The 17,220-nt window shown below is 34.5% G+C and overlaps 1 protein-coding gene across 2 annotated transcripts in view; it reads right to left on the reverse strand.

Annotated features, from left to right (window-relative positions):
* Nucleotides 1-17,220, reverse strand: part of LRFN2 (leucine rich repeat and fibronectin type III domain containing 2) — a 237,534-nt gene that overhangs the window by 102,961 nt on the left and 117,353 nt on the right. The gene's annotated exons all lie outside the window — the stretch shown is intronic.

The following is a 17,220-nucleotide window of genomic DNA, read 5'->3' on the forward strand; positions in this document are numbered from 1 at the left end:
TTCAGACTCTCTGCTAATATGACTTTAAGCAACTAAAGGAATATTTTGTGAATATATAAAATTAGAAGGCAACATGTGCTCTTTATGGCTTTTGATAATTAGCCACAGCCACTATGTCCTTCATTTTACCTAAAAGTTTGTCCTTGAACAAATTCTAGGCCTCTTCTGTTCTCATTGTGCTTTGTGGTGATCTTTGCCTTTTCATTGATTCAGCACTTACCTTTGAGCCTTACTTTTCAAATATGTTGAATTTGCCTTTTATCAGCTTAAAAATGTGAATCTCATGCATATTTACATTGCAAGCTGTGACAGCTCTGGAAGAGGTCAGTTGTGTCAACTGCTCTATACATCCACAAGAAACTCTATTATCTCTTGAACAGACACAGCTTTACAATGTGTGAAACTAAGCACATTTTTCTGATAACACTACCTTTTTATTTTGAAACTCATAGTTTGGGGGTTTAGTTTTAAAGTTTTAAATAATAATGGTCTTAAATTAATGCTGTAAAAGAAGAAAAGTTTGAATGAAAAAAATCTATCTTCTGTTGTAGCTTTTTGGCTGTCACCAAGGAACAATGTTAGCTTTAAAATTATAGCTGTGACTTCCTTTTCATTGTAATATCAATTTTCCTAATTATGGGATGATAAGGTCAGAGAATCTTAACTGAAAAAAAACCCAAACAACAAACAAACAAAAAATATGTTGAATAAGATATTTCATAGGCTAGAACCTGATTCAAACCTTGTCTTTGCAGTAAAAGAACACAAAATATTTGCATTTCATTGCTTTTATCTCCTCTTTTTTTATAGCTGGACTTGGTCTGTTAATGCATTTTTAAAATATTCATCTCTATATGATGATCAAACTGGGGTAAATTATTGGTGAAATTGAGTTTTTTCTTGAATTGGATTAGATCATGGGAAGAGTCAGGACAAAGGAAAAATTACACAAGTACAGTAGGTGAACTCTACCCTGACCTTCAACATTTCAGAGTAGGAGTTGCATGAAAGACAAAAGAAGAGGTTAGCTGCAACCTAAGAAAGAAGAAACAAGGCTAGGGTTTACAAAAATACATAATAAAACTAAGCTCTAGTGGGAGCTGTTCTATTTGTTTTAGAGAATTCCTAACCTATCTATAGATATGTTCTTAATTGAAATTGCAAAGTACTGCCTGAGCAGTTTCCTTTGCTGCCATTTTGCTGGTTCCTATGATCACTCTGAGTGATATTGGTCACGTACTCGGATATAAACACTTCTATCTCTTTTACAGTTCCAAGATACTCTCTTTACAGTATTTATTATGTTACAAAAGAAGTTATACAACAATATTTTTGGAGCCTTATGTTACTCTGATAATGGCAGGCTGAATTTATCCAGAAGGAGACTCTAACATCTAATAAAAAAAAAACCTAGCTCTTCTCAATGCTGAAAAAATATTTAGGAAGTAGAACTAATGGTAATTTATCATTTATGACAGCATCTGGCAAACATTTTATACCCTGTTGTATAGCTTTAAGTTCTATACATAAGTTAGCATGAAAAACTGAAGCTACTATCTTCAGAAATGATTAAGGGAGATATTTCAGGACAAAAATACAGAAAAGGAAAGAAGACAGCACATGACATTTTTACATTGAGTTAGAACAGACTTCTGACAACTTCATGAAATATTTTGATAGAAAGAAGAACCCTTTCATCAAAAATGTTTTATTTCTGGAGTTCTTATTAATACATGCCTCAGTCTCTTGTTAGACTATGAAACTATATATTCCATAGTCTAGTACAGCAGAATTCAGACAGGATTTCTGTGAAATGTTACATGTAATGTCAATTATTTTATATAAGATTCATGTTTGGAGAATTGACTTTCATTTAAATATTAGAAGTTAGTCACTACTATAAGAAAGAAATTATTCTTCTTCAGAAAGAGGTGTTTGAAAGGGAAGCACAGGAATATCAGCAGATATTGTTTCTTGTATCACAGAACATATATATTTCCAGTGTTATGTCTTCCATTTCTTCAGCCAAGAAAAAAAGAGAGAGGAAAAAAGGAATTTTACCTTTTAGTTTTAGACTAAAAAGCTACTGTTTTGAAATGCATTTTTTCAGATTTCCTTTGAGACCTTTTTATTGCAGGAGATGTTAGGAAACAAGTTAACTAGAGCTGAATGTAAGCTCTCTACCCAGGACTCTTCACTGCACTGGGCCTTTCCTGCCTACATTCATATTTTCAGAATTTTATCAAAGGTTCTTATAGGCAACAGGGAAAACATTCAAACTGATAAAAAATGCCAGGAAGAAATACATCAGCAAACTGTTCCTCTTATATATCTTCTCAAGGTATCATCCTGTCACATTCTGATCTTTTTTGGCTTGTTTAAATTAACAAAAGATAATCAGACCTGGTTTTAGTTTCATTGCTATTAAATCATAGGGTGTAGGGTTTAGTATGCACAGCAAGAAAACTGATGTAATTGCAACAAACCAAGAAAAAGTGTTTTTTCAAAGATCATTCCAAATTTTGTATATTTTTAGGAAAAAAAAAGTATTTGGACACATCTACAATCTCATTTCATCAACTTTTAACACTTTTCCATACTGAGTAGCATTGCCCTTGGTAAAGGGTGTCACTGAAGTAAAGGTGGCTTTCATTATCAGTAAGTACAACAATATGGTCCTTACACATCTGTCATTTGTTCCTAAATTAATTGGTATCCTTAATTAGTATGAAAAAAAAAATTAACCTTGTTTTGTAGACTTTTAATTTTTAAGGGAGTAATTCTAAATGGTCAGAAAGCAGGGTCTCATTGCAATCACATGCACACTGCTCCATAAAAATAACAGAAACATGAGCCAGCTTTACATTAGTAAAGGCAGCTACTTGAAAGTCACTTCTCTACTTCTTTAGCCTTTATACACACTTCCACTAAACTGTATGGTTTAGGGGAAAAAAGAAAAAGTAATTGTTTTGTTTTGTTTTTGTGCTAGGAAGAAAGGGGAAATAATATTGAGAACTCTGTAGATATCCAGTAGGGGCTCCATTTGGCCACTGCATCTTTTCTCTCAGTTTCTTTCTATATTTTTCATTTGTATTTCTTAATTTTCAGGGCACTTTGAAAAGAATAATTCAATGTGAATTATTCCTCTGTTGGAGTTTTCACACTAAGACTGCAATGAATGTTGCTCTTTGTAGCCCAGGCTCTGTCACAAGGCAGAGGAGCTTTATTTCTTTGTGTTGTGTGTCAATTGAAACAGTTTATTTGAAGACTTTGAGAGTGAAAGAACAAGCTAAAAAGGGGCTAATAAAAGTCAATATCTTCACTTTGAGCAGTGTCAATCAATTTGAGTGAAACAGATTCCCTGCTTGTTCAATAAGAAAATTACTTTGTGTCACAAATGACCTGGAGAATTCTTGGGTGTCCTCATTATGAAGAAATACCTGGTGTTTTGGTATAGCATTACCTATTTAATTGGCAGTGGCTTATTTGTAGTAAGTTCTCTGTTTCAGACAATTTAGAAGAAAATATCATTTTATTAAATTATGTCTAAAGATGAACTGAAAGATAAGGAGCAGTTCCCATGAAAAAAAAGTGCTATAGTAAGTTTGGAATTATTTATCATTAAAACACCTTGGTAAATTGATACTGTGTAGTGGATATTTAATCAACTCAGCAAAGACATAGGTTTGAAATTTTTGTAATATTTTTGTAATACTTTTTGGAATAGTCTTATCCAAAGAGAGGTTCCTTTATATGCCTAATCTCTCTTTTCTGGCTCATGTTTTACTGGTAATTGTGGTAGTGAAAAATAAATAGGAAAATGTAAATTTACTTAAAAGTTCTTTTTCATTTAAATGGTGAAAACATTTTGCTTGTACATTTAATGCAGCTTTCTTACAATATTAATCAAGTCACAGTGAGACCTTAAGACAGTAGAATTTTGTTTTAAATAAGTGTATTATTTTTATAAAAAATATTCTAGTGAATAATTTGTGTCAAGGTAACTAATTTGCATCTAGGTACCTAAGAAAATTATTTTCTTAATGCAACATAGGTTTATTATATACTTAGCACACCATGCTACAGTGGGCTTCAATTGAGGAATGCTAAGGACAATTTGTCTAAACTTTTGTAACAGGCTTGTTTTATCTGGCTTCTGATTTTAATTTTTTGGGGAGGGGTTCTAATTTCTAGTCTTTCTAGAAAGAAATCCTTTACAGATCAAAAAAAAATATAGAGTCCCTATGCTAAACAGTGTTAGTTCCTCAGTTCCTCTGAGGCATCCAATGAGTTTTTTGCTTGTTTTTGAGGCTAAATGAAATACTACTTAGTCCTTGTTCACACCAATCTTTTTAAGGGAGACATGTTAAACACCCACACATTCTTTTCTATTCCTACCATAAATGTTGTACAATACACACATTAAAGTACACTGCTTGGCTGTAATTTGGTCCCTGGCTGATGGAAAGCTCTGAAGATCTTGTTTCTGCCTACAATCTTTTGAAAAATTATTCTCTTCCACCATAGACAGCTGCTTTGCTAGATACTATCTTGTATTAATACTGAGGTGAAGATAGGGAGCAATAAATGTCTGGCAAAAATTCCCTATAGAAAGTTGATACAGGAATAATGAATTTTATGTATGGACAATTGCAGATAAGATCTGAATTGTCAAAAATACTTGTGCCTGTTTGTGAAGTACTAAAAATGTGTTCTAAGGTGTCTTACCATTTTTTCTTCCCTTCCATGGTGCTGCATGAAGGATGTATTACTCTGGACTATGTAATTACTGATGTCCTTCTGCTGTGTTTTGCCTACACATTAAAGACAGGGAAAGACAACTGACCTACACAATTTTTTTGATAAGCAAAAAGTAGGTTAAATATCTCCTACTTCAAAGCATAGCTGAAAAGCATGGCATTCTTTACCCACAAGGCTTCAGCTGCTCTTCTTATGGCCACACCTATAAATAGTAGAAGTAATAGTTAGAAATTCCTATTTTCTCAATCAGTCCTCATTTAAGGAAAATTCCAAGGCGATGTTTCTAACTCATTTTTCTTTCTACCATTTACAATGTCTCAATAAGCACTCTATTCTTTCATTATCTTCTTCATTGAGAAACATGGATGCAGTTTGCCACACAGGTGTTATAAGTTTTAATTTATATGCTTCACCATAGGTGATAACTGAAGAAGAGGGTTGGTCCCCCCATAAGTTAAATGAACATTCCAGAAGTTCCATTTTCTGATTCAGCTGAAATATCCAATAGTGGGTTCAACATTGCAGACAATGTGTCCAACCTCTCATTAATTAATTTAGTAGGTCTTGTGGAACATTACTCATGACGAATTCATTTCCCATTGCTTCAATTGTTTTAAATGTTTTGGTAAGATTTCCAGAGTAATTCAGTATTAATTCCAACACTAATTAAGTGGATCCATGTTGCTGAGAATCCCCTGATACACTGAGTATTTCAGTATATCAGAAAACTTTGATGTCCTCATCAGAATGAATAAATGTCTTACTGTTCAGAAAAATAACTGTGGAAAAGGAAATAAAGAAGTTAGTGCAGAGTAAGCCTTGCTGCTTTCTATGTTCTATTTCAGATTCTCAGTTCTTAGGAGTAGGCATCATGTTCCTTACCTGTGGTGACAATAAGGTGGCTTTCATGGCTGAGTTAGAGAAGGAGAATGTAGTTCAGTGCTGTTGCTATGAGGTGTGTAAACAGCACTGCTAGGGCTTACTGAAACATAAGGCACCTTTCAGTGAAAATGGCAATGGCTCTTTTATTCAGTAAATGGTATGAGTGACTATGTTTTTTTGCCATGCTTAGATGCAAAACAGAGGAAATATATTTTTGTTTTCACATTGTTGAATTATATGATAATGCACTCCATGCTCTTCTCAACAAGGACAAAAGTTTACTATCATTCTAGGAAAAAAACCAATCAAGAAAGAATTAAACTTGAAATAATTCAACTCTTGTTTATAAAATGGTGACCTGAGTCTGAGTAGATAGCTAAAAAGGGGGACGGATGGGGAAGGAATACTTTTGCACTGTTGTTGTGTGTTATATAAGTTATTTCAAGGAGATATTAATATGCAAAACAAGAACTCTTAATTCTAGTTTTCTTTAGGGAAAAGAAACGAAATCAAACCAATCAAACAAAATACTGTCACTCTGTGCAGAACTGTAAAGAAGAGAGAAAGTGCCTTTGCCACATGCTCAAAGAATTGAGACATGCTGAAAGAAAAATCACTTTAAGAAGCTTTTTGTGGTTGTTGTGCTAGAATGTCTCAAACATTCTTCCAAAGAAAGCCCCAAAGTATGGCACACCACTAAACCTAAGTTTCTATTTTAGTACTTATTATTAGGTTTTTCAACTGTATGCTTTCCTTCAGTTCTTTAAATTAACTTTTGTAACAAGGGAATAATAATGTGTTGCTCTTTTACATTGATTCCATTTCACAACATAAAATGAAGAGAAATTGAATATATAAAATTGACTCAGTTAGTATTAGAAATTGAAGGGTGACTCTGAAACCTGCCATAAAAATAAGATAACTTTGTTCATTCTTTTGTTAAGATGCTTATCATGCCTTTTAGAAGGTTGAACTGCAGGATATATTTACACCCTCTCAAACTGAAGTTTGTGAATAAAACAGGAATTCTGTTTTCAAAACATCTGACTGTATTATTACTCTCTGCTTAAAGAAAATAAAAAAGTACTTGACAAAGGAGAGATGGTATCATGCAAAATGATGAGGTCAGAAGACATGGAAATTACAGGAACTGGAAATTAAGAAATTGATGGGAAATCAAGAAAAGATTCCAAGAGGAAAATCACAGATATCTGAAGGTATCTGAGATGCAAGGGAGTAATGATGAAAATTTGAGAGTGACTGCAGTGAAGACAAATGCAAATGGATTACAATATACCCTTATCAAGCTGATAAAACAGATGGAAGAGAAAATATTGGAGGATGAGGGAAAGATTATAGAACAAATAAATCAGAAAAATACAGAGTGATTTCTAAGCACAAAGTGTATTTGCTGAAGAGAGTATGAGATGGCAAATGGACTCAGAAGGTGAAAATTCACATAGCCATACTAAGTAAAAAGAGTAAGAATCTAAAAATACTTGTATGGATTGCATACCAAACAACTGTTTGATTTTGGTTTGGTTGGGTTTGTTCATCTGTTGGTTGGTTGGTTGGTTGGTTGGATTTCTTTCTTAAATGGACACTTGTGCAATCACAAAAATACAAAATAGTAATGAATGTTGGCAAGGAGTTGCTTGCTGCAACTTTTTCTTTAATTAGGGAGTCTAAAAAAGACTTCTTCATTTGATTGAGTTTAAAGCCTTCCTTTTGCAACTATTATACTGTATTTTTCTTCTACATATCTTTTAGAAACCATTGCATGATGCTGGGTGGTGTTTAAGGGTGTTGTAAATCATGAACATGAATAAGGACTATATTATACTATATAATCTAAAAAAAATTCTCAGTTAACAGGTTTAAAATAAAGAACTGTAATAGTTTTTCCACTCAGCACAAGACTTTCTAAAAAGTCTTAAAATGGTTCCAACCAGTTCACATAGAAATGCTTTGTCTATGGCCATCAAACATCACATTTCAAGTAGGTGTTCCAGTTGTAAAAGGCACATGCTATAGTTTTCTGGAAGAAGAACAGGGCACATCCTGTCTTGCTCTTCCATACACACAAGTTATGGCCTGCAATCAGTGTTGCTGTACTTTGCTCTTCCTTCACTTATGATAATATATGTATGATGGTATATACATTTCACTTGGTAAATTTAAGAAGCTCAGAATCTGAGAAATAATTTAGTTTGGAAATACCCAATCTGTGTTTCCACATAATATTTTTCTGGTGCAACTCTTTTGGGTTTTGTTTTTCCTACTGTAGGAAGTTTTTCTAATTAATTTCTGATTTTATTCTGTTCTTTATTTTTTTTTTAAATGAACTCTGTTTTAACAGTGACTGATCACATGTTTAAATGCTTTTTATTAATAGTTTTATTTGTTTGTCTGGAATGTCTCTGAATACATGACTTTAGGAAGGAAAAGCCTAATGTTTTTCACTAGTAATATCTGAACTCTCTAATAGAAGAGCTAAATCAGGTCAAACTACAAAACACAGGCAGAAGCATGTTTCATTAGGATATATTCATAGTTCTAGTATTAGAGGAATTTTTAGCACAGATATATTCTATCATTCCTAGAAAGATTAAATGCATATTTGCAAATATTTCACGGACTGTGAAACACTTAGCAACAAAACAGACAACAGACATTATTCCTGTCCTATGAGTTACCATGTAGCAATAGAAATTTATAAGGAAATTTATGAGGGAATAATGTTAAGGGTCACAATGAGTTTTTATCCAGATTGCTTGCATAAATTTAGATGAATGGCTTTCTTAAAATAACAGCAACAACAACAAAACAAAGCCGCACCCATGTTTTCTGGGTTTGGTTTTCTTTTATGTAGTTTTCCTCAGTATCAAAGAACAAATTTACCTACTCTGAAACTGAATCAAATGTGTTGTGCCTCTGTAAACACATTTAAGAATGGAAAAAAGTACCTGTACTCTATAGCCCAAAAAGTAAATTGAAATTATATCAGGCTCTGCAAAGTCTCTCACACAAAATTCATGGTCATGCAAGGCTGAAGTGAGCAGAGTGAAAAAGCTGTCTAACTGACCATTTCATTTTATAATTGTATTGCTAAAGTGGTACAGAGAGAGAATATTTTCTTTCTAAAATAATACTTCATTGGTTTAGCTCATCCTTTCATTATCTCATAGAAAGACCAATTTCAACATAAATTTTAACAGGTAGATAAGGAACTTGACTGTACATTTTCAAATTACTATAAAAAAACTAGATGTACCCAAGAAACATCTATTTCCCTAACTCTTTACATTAAACATTCATCTTTCATTATGCCAAAGAGATGAATGGTTATCTTAATAATATTTCAAGCACCAAAACAAATATACAATCTCATTGTTTGAAAGGTGAAGGAAAATGATAACAGATGTGATTTGGACTGATATTGTAATGTATGCAGATACAAACTTACAAATTTTTTATGTGATGAATTTTACTTCTTTTCCTACATTGTCCTTGAGAGCTAAAAGGCAGCTTTTTTAATTTTTTTTGTGATGTTATGTTTGTAAACGTCTTGGGAGATAACATATTTCAAGTTATTTTCTGAATTTAAAAGAGCTTTAGATATATGAATAGAGAAAAAAGTATTCAGGCAGGGAAGAGACATAAAACTTGCATTAACTTTCGTGTCACAATCACATGATGAGGAATATTACAAGCTTCTGGCTGAATTATATTCATATTCCTTTTCCTTCATAACAATAACCAATAGGATACAAAATCCCTAGTAAGAATATTGAATAGAGAGACTCTCTGGTATTTCAAGTTGAGGACTTGAATATAAAGAGTTCAGGAATGTTTTTAGGTCCTGGTGCATTGTACCATTGAGAAATATGGGGTAAAGTTCTGTCTGTAGCAGTCTTTCAGTATTCCAGTCCTTATTTTTCAGGAAAAAGCACATAGAGATGCATTTCCAGTACTTAAACAAATAGTGCTGGCAACACCACAAATGTCAGTGTTTGCCTTCTTTGCAACTCAGTCTGTCCATATGTAAGGCAGGATCAGGAATGTGTGTTCTGAGGAACAGAGTTCTGAGAAGTCAATAGACCTTGAAGCACTCTGGTATTCTTTTAAAGCAATGGACTACACAAGGTGACTTCTCTGACCTGTAGAGGGTAATCTTAAAGACAATAAAACTGGTTTGAAGAGAGCTTTGAAACAGATGCTTGGTCAGAAGTTTGGACTGGTTACCCTATGTTGTACAGCTTTTTATTGAGTGTGGATGGCAAGGTCTTAGCAGCAGGTGGGCTGCAGGGTAATCTCTGTGAGACCAGGGGCTGCCCCTTGCCAGACACAGCTGTTTCCAGCTGGCTCCACAAAACACCCACTGCAGGACACAGCTGGGCCCATCAGCCAAGTGTGTGGTGCCTCTGGAAACACATTTAAGAACGGGAAAAAAATTCCAGACCAAGAGCAGTGTGATGGGGATAAAAAAGGGAGAAACAGCAGTGAAAATGTCGAGGTCAGAGAAGGAGCTGAGGAGCTCCAGGCACCAGAGAAGAGATTCCCCTGCAGACAGTGTGGGAGAGCACAATGAAGAAGGTTGTGCTATTCAACCCATGGAAAACTGTGCTGGAGCAGATATCCACAGAGTGACTGCTGGACAGCCCTATGGCAGAACACACAGCCATTTCCTGCAGCCCCTGGAAACACCCCTTATAAGGGGGAAAGGTGCAAGGAAGAAGGATGGGCAGAGAGGTGGGGGGAAAGTATTTTAAAATTTGCCTTTAATTTTCAATATCTAAATCTATTTTAATTGCTAATAAATTCCATTAATTGCAAAAATAAGCTGAGAATTCACCTTCAGTAATATACCAGTCCCATTCAACAGACCTTTTAGAGACTGTAATATGACATCTTGAATTGCTGTGCTCCATCTTTTTCCAGATTAGCACAAAGCCAGTGTGCTTAGATCATAAATCACAGAATGGTTTGGGTTGGAAAAGACCTTTAAAGATCATGTAGTCTGACCTGTCTGCCATGGGCAGGGATAACTTCTACTAGTTCAGGTTAGTCAAATCTTCATCCAACCTGATTGTGAACACATGCATTGATAGGGCACCCACCTGTTCCAATGGTCTGCCACTCTAATTGCAAAAAATGTCTTCCTTGTGTCCAATCTAAGTTTATGTCCAATCTAAGTTTACTCTCTTCTAATTTAAAATCACTGAGCCTTGTCCTTTCAATACAGGCCCTGGTGTAAAATCTCTTTATCTTTCTCATAAGCCCTGTTTTAAGTGATGGCAAGTTGCTATAAGGTCACCATGAAGCCTTTTCTTCTCCAGCCAAAACAGCCCTGACTTCCTTCAAAGCAGAAGAGTTTCAGCCTTCTGATAATTTTCATGGACTCTTCCTTTAGTGAAGTTTATTTTGATCATTGGTAACTGATATTCATTTGTTTATCTTACATAATATTTTCTCCCCATGATCATTGAGCAATGGGAATGAGAGAGCATCTGGGGTAGCATCTGACATGTTTTTATGTATCAGGGTATTACAGCTAGCAAACTTCCAATGCTTTGTTCTGCCACACATTTCCATTTATTACATTTGAATAGTATTGTTTATAAGTTTAACTGAAAAATTATTTTAGTAATTTCATTCCCAGTTTCAATACAAGAGGAAATCATAAAGAAAAAAGAAAAAAAAAAAAAAAAAAAAAAGGAAAGTAAAATCAACAACAATGAGAATGTTAAAGTTTCCATTTTAAGGTAAATTGTAAACAGTGTTCCTTCTGGATGAGATCTGAGTATATTCTAAAAGAGATTTTTCCAGATCCTTTTACCACCACTCCTGCAGTTAATACAGTTACATCAGTAAAGGATTATCTTGATAAATCAGCATGTTTTATTCAAAAGCATTTTATATCAGTCTTGGTTGTCCATTCCAGCCTTCTGGACACTAGTAGGTATATTCATTGACATGCTGTTTGAATTGTTATTCTTAGGCAGCATCTAAATGAAATAAAAAAAGCCAGATCAAAGGTGAGATTTATTAGTTGCTGTGTGAAAAGCAGGCACTTAAAATCAGATGGCTATTTTTGGCTACAGCTCAGTCCTTGTTATTGCATGCTTTCTTTAAAATGTGGTAAAATTACTACCCCTGGAATCTACAGTAATGGGCAAAATGTTGTGAAAAGCAGATTTTTTACGTTATTAATCTCATCTAGCAGCTCTGTAACACATTAATCTTTGAATAACCTTCAATTCATAATATAAGATGGATTTTAATGGTAGAAATTAGAGCTGAAAATAGCTATTTGGTTTTCTACTTCATGTAGCCACCAGATTGTTCCCTAAAGAATATTTTCCAGTGCTTTGTCTCATCTAGATTTAAGTGTACTGAGCAATAAAGCTTCTACTACTTTCCTTTGGAGACTGTGTCACCATGTAATAGATTTCACTATTGGGATTCTTTACCCTATTCAGTCGCAGTAAAATATTTCACCTTCTCTGAAATGGGAAAGAGGAAAAACATAACAAAAGCAAAAATATTTATTGGCTAGAAGCTAGCAGTAGGGCTCTCTAAAAACCAGGGATGTTACATCTCTTAATATCTCATTCCTTCTATGACACTGTTCTGATTTCCTGTGATATGAAACCTGCTGTTGAATTTTTAATCACATTTTCCTAAGGTAAAGGCAAGTCCTACAAGTTCCTTTTGGCTGTATCAGTTAGTTTTCATTTTGCATTTCTTATTTGTAGTTGCAAGATTGTCTTGCCCTTGAAAATGAAGTGCTGAAATAGCCACATAATCACAACATTTCTTTAAGTCAGATTTACTTAAAAGAGTGAAAATGGATCTAAGACAAATAAGTGTATTAAGTGTATTACCTTTATGAGGCATTATCTTCCTATCCCCCAAGGAGGGAAAAACTTCCATAACCAAGGGAACAAGTTGTTATTTTTAAAATTAATGGATGAGGGGCAAGGATGAGGATAGAAGTTACACACATTACTAGGCCACTGGCTGGAAAATACCACTGTATATTGGTGTACATACCATAGATTGATGTGTGTACCAATATTCATACAGTCATCCATTCCTAACATGTTCCTGGCACAGCATGCAGAATATTTTGACGACTGCTTGGATTCATGAAAACATATATTCTGGCTTGTAAAATAGTCTAGACACTGCCAAACAATATTTTATGATGCTACATGAAGAGAACAGAGTAAGATAAAGGAGAGCTGAGGAAACAATAGAACTGTTTATGTGTAATAAGGCTTAACTAGCAAGTCAGAGTGTTATGGGGGGAAAATGCATAGAAATTGCAAGGAAAGACAGACACACCCACACATGGATGCACATGCACACCCTCCCACTCACAGTCCTGGACAACTGCAGGTCAGGAGAATGAAGGGTTTCTGCAACAGGCAGAGAGAGTGAGAGCTGCTGCTCTCGGAGCAGGCAGCAAAAGAATGCAGCTCCCTCAGTACTCCAGATCTCACCAATTCTGCTGAAACAATTCCTGTCATAAATGCTTCTTCCTCCATACTCCCATTCCAAATCATTGTACACAATGTTTGTGCTTCTTGGCAGTTTCAGCCTTTGGCCTCTGCTGACGAGACTGCACTGAGGGTATTACTCTCACAGGCAGGTGCCTTATCCTGTTGCTCAGCTGTTTTCTTATTTTTGCTTACCTGCTTTTCTTTAATATGCTGAAAGGAGTCTTTTCCCCATCGTCAGTGTTGTAGCTCTTCAGTGACCAGTAATTAATTGACCATCTGGGGATTGTTTGCAGGTCTAAGTCCTTTGTTTTCCAATACATTTTCAAGGTACTTGCTATTATCCCATGCTTAAATTTGACATCACAACAAGAGACACCTGGTACCAAGCTCAAATTCACACAGACACTTCTCATAACAAGTTGGTAACATGCTTCAAAGGTCAGGACACTGTCTCTGCACAGTTGGCATAAGCTTTCATTTGCATTTTTACTGGGCCACTGTATTGTGTCCCTGTTCTGTAAACGAGAATTTCTTCTTTTTGTTGGGTATGTAGATGGTAAGAAGTGTGAGGGAGATAGAAGAATAAGAAATCAAGTCACCTTCACTGCTAGTGAGTGCATCCATCCCTTGCAAATTTAAATATATAAAATTAAATGGCTTTTCAACCAGTTTAATTAGGTCAAAACATTGTGCTTAAAAGATCTGAAGCTCTTTTCTCAGAGAAGACAGTTTCTTCAGGCTGAAGTTTTCTATATTTTGTGAGTTTTGTACCTTGCTTAAGAAATTAAAAAAGAGAAACTAATGTTTCAGAAATACATACAGTTTCCATTTTCAAAGAATTGAGACTTTTGGTTTAGGATAATTTAGCAATTAAGTGCAGATCAGACAATGGAATAGAAGTCTTCTGTGTCTTATGTATTTACATAAAGGTAATTTTTTTTGTCTTGTTTGATAGTTAAGTAGAAAAACTTACAGCATCCCAAATAATTGTGTTCCAGCCTTGGTATTTTGTAGCTATCAATCAAAATTCCTTGACATAATGCTATATGTTCAGTGAAGTTACAGCTAAGATAACTTAGCTGTATTTTATTTTCTACTTAACAATTATGTGGTCATGAGTAGATGCAAAATAGATATCTATGGAATATAATTAAAAGCTTATCACTTCCTTTATTTTACAATCTATTTAACAAAAGTTTCTTCTAGAAATCTGATTATAGCTAGTTCTAGTAACTTTGACTCTTCCAGTGCACTGCTAAATGCAGTAGGGATAATTCTGGCATATTCAAATTACTTTCCTGTGGATATTTATATAATTTAAATAATACTTCTAAATGTCACATCTGTTGGAGAAATTGTTGTTACCTTTACATTTTAATTTCCAATGTACTTGGGTGTTTGTGACCCCTCAATTCACTGAATGGCTTTTTTTTCTTCAATAGAACCAAACTGTTAATGTAAAATATGAGGGGGGAGGAAGAGGGTGGTTATTATTTTGTTTGGCTTTTTTTTTTTTTTTTTTAATTTGGATATATTTGTCTCAACTTTTAGAGGCCCTCTTTAAAAAATTAGCCTGCTGTAAAAGGAAATAAGAATTTGTCAATGAGGTAGGATATGACTTATCTCCTTAATCTGAAGAAGGGAGTTATGATCTGTACACTACAAAACAGTGTGGATAGTGACAGTTTAGTTGTGGCCCTGAATGCCTAACACTGCTCTCAAATGGAAAGAGAATTATTTAACATTATAACCTTGTAGTCATGCAGGACTGCTGTAAGATATAGTCTGAGCACACCAGGCATACCAGATTTTAATAGTATTAGATGTGTTTAGGACATGGTTCTGTGGGAATGAGATTGGCCATGCTTTTTAGCAGAGTGAAATTATGTGCTATGCCTGCAGAGACACAGTCTCTAGGATTTATGATTAGCATAAATTGCCATTATGACTGTTCAATTCTAGACTGTTCTGGCAAAATTTGATGTGTTGCATGACTAGATGCCTAGAAGAATCTTTGGTGTAGAACTGCTAATTTTCTCACTGATTCAAAGCACCAAAACAGTTTGAGGATATTTTGTTCCTGAGAATCTTTTACAGTAAGAAGGATTGAGTCAGCACTGATCAATGTCCTTTGGCTTTCAAAAAATACCTCTAGGCTTGCAAAATACATGGTATGTCCTCATGCCACATCTCCAGTGTTTCCTTCCTGTCCTCTGTTTCACACAGCAAAACTAGCTTGGCAAGCTTCATCACACTGCTCCCAAAGCAACACAACACTTGGAGAAGTATTATTATATCTGAGGGCTGCAAGAGACCCAGGAGAAGTGCTGGGTGATAGAGAAGTACCCAGTCCTGAGCAGGATGCTAAGATACTTTCTGCAGTTTTAGGATTGTGTAATGTCTACTACTTGTATTGTAGAAGAGGTGCAGGAGCTGTAACCACTCAGAGTGCTCTAGTGAGTGGCTCTGCATACTGTGATCCTGCTCAGTCTTGCTTCTTCAACTGCTAAAGACGTCTTGAGAGCAGCAGCTCTTCAGAACTTAAAGTATATGTTTCATAATGTAGCAGGAAATCTTCAACCATCACTTATTAAAGCTCTTATCCAATTTTCTCACTTCACATGATCTCCTTTTTCTGTGTTTCAGCTGGAATCTCTTCCTCTGGTTTCTCTGAGTATTCTTGAGTGTCCTCATTTGTAGGGTTAGATAGAAAATATCTCATTGATGATAAGTCTGATCAAATTACATTATTTTCCTAGTTTGCTGTCTACTTGTTCTGCACATTCCAGGACACGTCTGTGCATGACAATCAACAGGTTACTTTTATGTTTTGGTTATCTATCTAACTGGTAGTTCTAATTGAACTGACAAACCAAATATTGGATTTTTATAACAGATAAAACAGATGGATTGTTATATTTTGCTTACTTCTGCTACATAGAAGAGTTGGTACACTGCTTTATGCTACTTGTTAGGCTAACTAGACTAAGTCATGAAACCTACCTTGGTGGAAGGGCAGAAGAGAAATTGTTTCCATAGGAAAAATCTTGAAGATCTTTTCTTCTCCTGAAGCAAACACGAGTTATGTTCCCACTTTGTCTTCTGATCATAACACATACACAGTTCTCCCAATAAATGGAAAGATTTGCTGTTAAATGTATCTGTCCATTAAAAAGTCACTGGATGTGAAGTTTTCTGACATTCAGAGGACTTTCTATTTTGGAATGTATTTCTGAAGATACCACTGCATATTACAGTGAGACATGTTCTCAGTTATATAATAGTACAGCTATTAATGTACTTTATGATCAAATGTCAATAAAATTTGAAATTAAACAGCTTTTCTTTTAATGTTTAAAAAATTAGGTTTTATAACCTTACTTCTTCACTAGTTTCACAACACTTGAAATGTGCTTCTTACCAGAAACTTTAGTTAGGCAAGACATTGCTTTGTACATTTTTCCACTTACCTGTATAGCAAATCTAGCATGGAGGACTCATATCATAGTGTCAAAAGGCTGGTATACATTAACATTAAGAAAAAGACAACATTTTATGAAATGGTAAAAGAAATACATCTTTCTCAGTGACTTAAAAAAATTGTCAAAATCAAGAAGAGCGTGCTTATATAAACTCATACATATTAGGTATGAAATATGAAATTTCTCACAGAGCTAGTGTTGTTAATTTGCTAATTCTGAACAACAGTTATCTAATACATTTTCTTTTAATCACAAGAAATTGAATTTAGTTATGCAGGGATCCCAAAATCTTTTTTGCACTCTCTGATACAACTTTATGATATAAACTGTGACACTTCGATGGGAAATGTTCTCATTGTGTCATTATAATGATCCCAAAATCATTTTCATCAAACTGTAAACAAACTGGACAGTTAGTTCAGAATTTTGATGGTATCTCTTTTTTTTTTTTTTTTTTTTTTTAATCTCACTCAAAAACATGATGCCGATGTCTTCTTTTTAGAGTTCAAGAGATGGAAATTTTATGGAAAAACATTTGAGGGGGAAAAAAACCCAATATGTTCTGTGTGTGATTTGTGAAAAATTAG

Source organism: Oenanthe melanoleuca, chromosome 3 (assembly GCF_029582105.1).
Source record: "Oenanthe melanoleuca isolate GR-GAL-2019-014 chromosome 3, OMel1.0, whole genome shotgun sequence".
NCBI lineage: Eukaryota > Metazoa > Chordata > Aves > Passeriformes > Muscicapidae > Oenanthe > Oenanthe melanoleuca.